This window comes from Malania oleifera, chromosome 8 (assembly GCF_029873635.1).
Source record: "Malania oleifera isolate guangnan ecotype guangnan chromosome 8, ASM2987363v1, whole genome shotgun sequence".
NCBI lineage: Eukaryota > Viridiplantae > Streptophyta > Magnoliopsida > Santalales > Ximeniaceae > Malania > Malania oleifera.
In genome coordinates this window covers 3389792-3397279 of record NC_080424.1, presented here as the reverse complement: position 1 = coordinate 3397279, position 7488 = coordinate 3389792, and the positions used below count along the sequence as shown (strand labels likewise).

The window sequence follows — 7488 nt, the reverse complement described above, 5'->3', positions numbered from 1 at the left end:
GTAGAAGCAATACTAGAGTATAGGAAAAGGACTTGAGTTCTATTCGGTTGTCTGGATACGAGATTTTTGTGGTGGTTTCCATGCTTTTCCTGGGGTGACGATTTCAGGAAAACCATAGTAAATTATTGTCGGGTCGTGTGTCTAGGTGACAGAACTGGATATTGAGTTAAGGTCAGGGAAGACAGTTAATTTTGAATTGGTATAGGATAGGTCAGTGTAGGAGATGAGGTACTTAAGTGTGTTTCTTGTTTTCAGGATGGACCTAGGAAACAGTGACATGAATGCTGGGGAGGATAGGTCAGGACCTTCCAGCTTAGGTGGGGGAGATACATATGCTGTATTGCGTAGCGTCACTTAGCAGGTGATGGCTGAAATGGCCAGGAGCTCTAGGGAGCGTGGTTGTTCAATCGAGCAGTTTATGCGGATGAAGCCCCCATCGTTTGCTGGAGGAGATGACCCGATCGTAATTGAAAATTGGATCTAGGATATCGAAGAGACACTGACTATGCTTCCTTATACGGATGAGTAGAAGGTAGTGTTTGCAGCATTTAAGTTGACATGAGAGGCGAAACGCTGGTGGAGATTAGCGCAACTGATAGAAGAGCAGAGGCCGGTTCTAGTACCAGTGACGTGGGACCGATTCAAGGAGCTGTTCTTCGAGCGGTATTTCCCTGCTATCATTCGAAGCACGAAGGTAGCAGAGTTTATGCATCTGGTACAGGGACATATGACCGTATCCCAATACGCGGTTCGGTTTATTGAGCTGTCGCGTTTTGTTCTGCATCTAGCACCTAATGAAGAGAAAAAGACAAGAAAGTTTGAGGAGGGACTGAGGTAGAATTTGTTATATTAAACTCTTTTGTTACTTTTCTTTATAGTTATTAAGCTTAAAAATCCAAAAAAAAAAAAAAAAAAAGGTACTTGTGGTTGACATTATTTATGCTCAAAAAATGTTTGAGAAAAAGTCTTTCAAAAATAGTCTTCCATGCATGTGCATGTGTGTGTGTGTATGCATACCCCTATGAGAAATATCTTTGAAAAAAAAAAAAACGAAGTTATGTAATCCTCAATCATCTCCTAAGGGGCGGAAGGTTCAATATAATTACTTTAAACTCGATTGAGGTGATTCTATTATACCCTCTGATTTCAATGCATGCATTTAATAAGTGTCTTATTAGTATATTTGTTTGTATATGTATTTGAGTATAAAGTAATTTTATCTATTCACTTGTATGCGTTTTGTCTCTTCATATGTTGACATGCTCCCTTGACTAAACTAAATTGACATTCATAATGAACCTTCTACTAGAACTTGGAATTTATGTCTTTCATGCCTTTGAGAATCGAGAGGCGAGGAAGGTTTTTGTCTTGTGCAAGACTCTTGAATATTTAAAGGAAAGGTAAATGACATACAAGGAATTAAGAAATTGGAAAACTATTTAATAAAAATTAAGTACAATTAGGGATCTTTGGGGGTAATGCTCGTGCATAGGGATGAGCATAATTTAGTTAAAACTGAATTAATCGAATCAAGTAAATTTAATCGATTAGGTTAAAAATTGATTCGGTTTGGTTCAGTTTTTCATTTTCGTTGAATTTAAATTTTTGATTTTCAGTTTAGTTTTTGAGTTTAATATATTTGGTTAACTGAATTAATTGAATAGTATAAATTAATAATTATATATTATATATATATATATATATTAAAAATGTATATCTATTATATAAATTATTTATATTTTATATATTAAAATATTAAATCAATTAAAATCTATTAACCAAAATTCGATTTGGTGGATTTTGAATAAATTTTTTCCAATAAAATTCTTAAAATGTTTCTCAACTTAGTGCGTGTGCCCCTTACTAGTAGTATTAAAAAATTAAGCTTGTATGTGGTTGTCAATGCACATAAACTTGTGGGAATGACAATGTTTTGATTGGAAGAATTTTAAAATATAAAATACTGTCCCACTAATATATTTAAAATCTAAGGAAATTCATCTCTTAATAATCAATACTATGTGGAAGACTTTGGTCAGTAGATCTAATTTCAAGCCTTGTCTATTATAGTTCCCTCCAATGGAAAAAAAATCAAAATTAAATAAGGTTTAATCAAAAGACACATATCCCTTTCGCACAATATTTATTGCCCATTATTATTATTATTATTATTATTTTATTTTTGAATTTCCAAAGGTTCCAAAACAAATGGATCAGTGGAACTCCCTTTCATGAAAGCAAGCCTTGTTCTCTTTCACCAGGTGGGCGGGCATGGTGATCCTGTTAATACAAGGCCACTTCCTTGTTAAATATCCAGCTGAACCTCGCCAGCGGCGGCTCCATCTTTCTCGTGCGCTCCTCCTCTTGCTCCTGCATCTTCCGAATCCTGGGCGGCAGCCCGCAGACGGACTCCTGTGCGCGCGCGCCCTCCGCCGTCAACCCCTCCAGCTTTTCCAATCTCCACCGTCCGATGAAAAACTCGACGACGTCGGCGTTGTCGCCGGCGGTGTAGACCCGTAGCCGCTGGGCCACGGCGGAGAAGTGGTCGAAGAGTCGAGGGTCGCGGCCGTCGTGCATCAGGTGGTAGGGCTTTATGATCTCCCTGTCCGTCATGGCGGCTATGGCGAGCATGGCGCTGTTGGGGTCCACTTCGAGAAGCTTCTCGACGACTCTAGAGTAGGCGTGCTCGTGGCGCTTCTCGTCGGAGGCGATGGTGCCGCTGACGTGCGCCAACACCAGATCGCCGCTCTCCTTGGCTAGGCGGGCGGTGTTGCCGTGGGAGAAGAAGGCGGCGCGCTCTTCCATAGCGATGTAGGCGAATCCATAGTATGGATTATTCTCCGTCCCTGGGTCCTGCCAATTCCCGAAATTAATTATAATTTATATATATATATATATATATATATGTTAATTTTATAAATGCACATACAATCAAAAAGTATCCAACACGTGTAATTGGGCGCGTAGAGTCACTCACCAAGCCAGCTCCGATCAGGTACTGCACCGTACGCTCCACCATCCGCATGTCGACCCGACCCGACAGATAAAGGTAGGCACGGAGCAGATCCCCGTGTCAGTTCTCCTCCGCGGTCCATTTTCGGGTCCACGTGGCCCACGGATCCGGACTCGCCCCGGTCTCGTCCCGGACCCCATCAAAGGTGTTGACCAACGTCTGATAGGTCGGCACAGCGTCCTCCGCGATCATGTTGCCGACCAGCACCACAAAGTAGTCGTCCGGCATCCCGCCGTCCGGTCCCGCAGTTCCCGCACCCGATCAGCGAACTCATCCGACGGCAATGACGGGTCGGGCAGGAAATCCTGCGGCTGCCAGCACTGCTCGACGGGCTTGTAGAGGGTCAGCAGGTTCCGGGTGGCCCACCCTTCCAGCGACTTGAACACTTCGGCCTTCTCCGGCGGCATTGAGTGGGTCACTTGCGGCAGCCGCTGAGCCATAGCCGCCATCGCGCAAACTGGTGGACGCTGGAATTTGAAGCCTGGCCTGGGCGGCGTGAGGCTGGGGGTGGGAGTCCGGCTACGTGTGGTCCATGAGAGCCGCTGGTTTTGGGCGGTGAGAGAGTGTGAGGACTGCATGGCTTTCTGTTTTTTCTTTGTACCGTAAGTAGTACTGTAGTCCTGGAGAGCTCCTCTGCCTCGTTTTATAAATACCTTTATTTGAATCTGCCCTCCCATGCGCTTCAAATTACAGTGATGCCATTGAAGCAAATTTTTTTTTTATTTTTTTTAAGTGTGAATATTTGCACTTTTAAGTCCTTGAAATTCAAACTAATTACACTCTATTCCTAATTTTAAATTGTGATGATTATTTGATCTTTGTATAAATAATAAAGCCTGATGTTCAACATTAAGGAATTTTCATAATTTTTAAAAATTTAAGGAGCTAGCGAAATATAATTTAGTACTTTTATTTTCTTTATTCTTCAAACTACAATGAAATTATTTGGGTTATATGTTCATATTGTGAATAATTGGGATTATTTGGGCATGTGATTATTATTATATGTTCATATTGTGAATAATTGGGATTAATTGGGCATGTGATTATTATTATTATTATTATTATTATTATTATTATTATTATTATTATTCGGCTTTGTAGGTGTAAGTGTATTAAAGAATATGTGTTAAAAAGTATAAGTGTTATAGTTCTTTATATTATTCATGAAAATATTGTACTCTTTTCTTAATTTTCTATATAGTTATTAAGCTTAAAAATCCAATAAAAAAAAGTATTTGTGGTTGACGTTATTTATGTTCAAAAAATGTTTGAGAAAAAGCCTTTAAAAAATAGTCTTCTCTTGTATATATGTGTATGTATGCATATCCCTATGAAGAATTAAAAAAAAAAAGAAAAAAAGAATAAGGTTATGTAATCCTCAATCATCTCCTAAGGTGCGGAAGGTCTAATGGAATTACTTCGAACTTGATTGAGGTGATTCTATTAGACTCTCTGATTTCAGTGTACACATTTAATAATTGTCTTGTTAATATGTTTGCCTGTATGTATATTTGAGTATAAAGTAATTTAATATATTCCCTTGTATGTGTTTTGTCTCTTCATATGCACGGCCAGTTCACTATAATGTGTAGGCCATTGAATATCTTGCCTAGGGTCACAAAATTTTGGGGGTCCCATAATTATATATATTTTATATTAAGTAGGTTTGGATTATTTAATATATTTTGTAAATCTTAAAAGATACCAAATCTCTTAGTTATTTAATTTTCAGAAAGCATCCCACAAAAACCTCACATTTTCACGACAGCTTACAAATTTTTCTCTCACATTTAATTCCCAACGCACCCAATGTAATTCCCCGAACCCGTCGAGTGGGGCCTAGGGTGTTATATGTTTCATTCGCATATCTTTAATACCAGCATTAACATGCACAAAGCGGAAAATAACTAAACATCCTCAATTTATATTACTAGAGTGCTAATTTATACAACCGAAAAGGGCCTCCACTTGGCCATATTACATACCTAAGAAATTAAAACATAAATGTAAGCTATCTCGAAAACCCTGCCCTAGAGCTCGCTAAGTTCGACCACCAGAAGGTCCTGAAAAAAAAATTTGTATAGTGGGGTGAGACACCTCTCAATAAGACGAAATAAATTATTATCAGTGTGTGACAGATGAGTTTTAGTGTAGTCAAAATATAACAGTTTAATTATTCACCAATAACTGAACATACACTTGCATACAGTACTCGCACATATATCATCATCCATAACACAGAAATCTACATACACATATATCACACGTATTACCATAATACTTCCCCCATCACAGATCACACCACAACATATCCACAATCACAATGCATTCAATTCACATACACTACTATATATAGTGAGAGTTTCTCGAGGATTGGGGAGTTTACACGCCCATACATGTAACTCCCCTTTGTTCTGATACCTTATGTAATTTTGCCAATTTAGCTTGAGTGCAGCTACAATTGATACCTATCAAGGCACTCGTATTAGCTTTGGTGTAATTCCAAGAGGGGGGGGGGGGTGAATTGGTATTTAAAAAGTTTTATCCATTAGGTCAATCCACTAACAACGGTATTACACAAACCTAAGGTCAATCTAGTGTATGTAAAATAAATCAATGTAAATTTACAACGAAATTTAAATTGCAATAGAAATTTAACTAAACATGCACAATAAAGTAGTAAATGAGACGATACTTAGAAATGTTATCGAGGTTCAGCAAACTGCCTACATCCTCACCTTGGCTAACAAGCACAAGGATTACTACTATAGGCTCACTTAATAGGTGGAGGGGCACCTAAACAATCAAGACAATTAATACAGGGCTGACCTCAACCTACACAATCCTTCCGGGCTAGATTACCGCCCCCTTCGACCACGCCTAGAATACAATAGATTTCTCAATAAAATTTGAGTATAACAAATATGCTTCTCAACTAAGCAGATATGTACTACAATATGCACAGTGTAATCAATGCCCTACCAAAAGATAGGATTTGATAAGTTTAGTGTAGTCTTAGTGTCTACTCTCAAATATTTATGTAAATATTGCAATCAATGCGTGAAAGTGTAAATGATATGATCTTTGTGTCAAAATGATGATTTCAATCGCAGTGCACAAACAAAATCTCAAGCATGCTTCAAATATCTTCAACAAATATTTTTCTCCAAATCAACCACACAAGATATTTGAAATTGGTTTGAAAAAATTATTCGATCTTTGTGTCAAGATGATATTATCAATCAAAAGGTACAATAATAGAGATCTTCACAGGCAAAATATCCCAAAAATATTTTTCTCAAAAATAAGCACATGGGATATTTGAAAACGGCTCGTAAAAAATTATTTCACAAACAAAAAGCAATACGAACTCTTGAGTATTGCAATTATGATGCAAAACTCACAAGCTCTATGAAGTTTTCCTATGGAAGACTTATTAATGAAGTCTCCTAGAAAAAACTCAAGCCTACTCTCGGATAAAAATGTGTCTCAATCAATTAGAACTAACGAGAGTGTAAGCTTAACCAAAAACTCACAATAGCACTCTTACTTAGTAAGGTTTGCAATGAAGATCAGTAAGAATTAAGAAATAAAGCTTGAAAGTGAGAAATAGAGCTTTTGAAAATCAGAGAAAATTTTCTAATTATTTTTGCTAATCATGCACTAATTTTTGCAAATGAGGGGGTATATATAGAGTTCCCCAAAAATATTACCGTTCGGGACATGTAGGGAATTATTATGATTTTTTTTAAAAAGTTTTAGCGCAATTAACCCCGTCTAAAAAATTTAACTACAGTAAAAAATAATGTCCAACTCGAGAGCACCGGTTGACCAGACGTGAGGTTCGGTTGACCAATTGACCAAGTTCGGTCGACTGGGTAGAATTTGAACTAGAATTTCGGTCGACCGAGCTTAGTGTCCCAAGGGCGATTTTCTATTTCCGCACGGTTCAGCCAACCAGGTCATTTTGAACTATGAAGTTCAGTCGACCAGGGTGTTGGATTCTCCCATGTGTGGGTTCAAACGACTAGGACGTTGCCCTTTTAAATTTAGTCAGTCAATTGAGGAGTCAAATGTTGAATTGGTGGGAGTTCGGTCAACCAAATCATATGAACTTGGTATAGTACGGTCGACCGAGTTGTGGTCAAAATGTTGACAGCTTGACTGGTTCAGTCGACTAACAGATTTGCACTATGAAAGTTCGGTCGATCGAACTTGCATTTTTAATGCATTTCGGTTCCAACTCCCTTATACATTCACTCTATTCATATGATGTTTATTTTTAATTCAATAGGAAACTTTTTCATGCAAATTTGTGGGTCCTAAGGTCTGTCTAAGACATTTGAGAATTAACCCAAAAATCTGGTGTTGGTCGACCGATGGATGTTCCCATAAGGTCCATCTATGGTCTTGATCTTATCCATCCTACCATGCAGGTAAGGAATTAAGTATTACTGACCATGTTCCTATGT

At 38.2% G+C, this 7488-nt stretch overlaps 1 pseudogene; it reads right to left on the bottom strand.

The window, feature by feature from the left end:
- Positions 1–2085: 2085 nt before the first annotated feature.
- Positions 2086–3598, bottom strand: LOC131161315 (stearoyl-[acyl-carrier-protein] 9-desaturase 6, chloroplastic-like; annotated as a pseudogene).
- Between the last annotated feature and the right edge of the window lie 3890 nt (positions 3599–7488).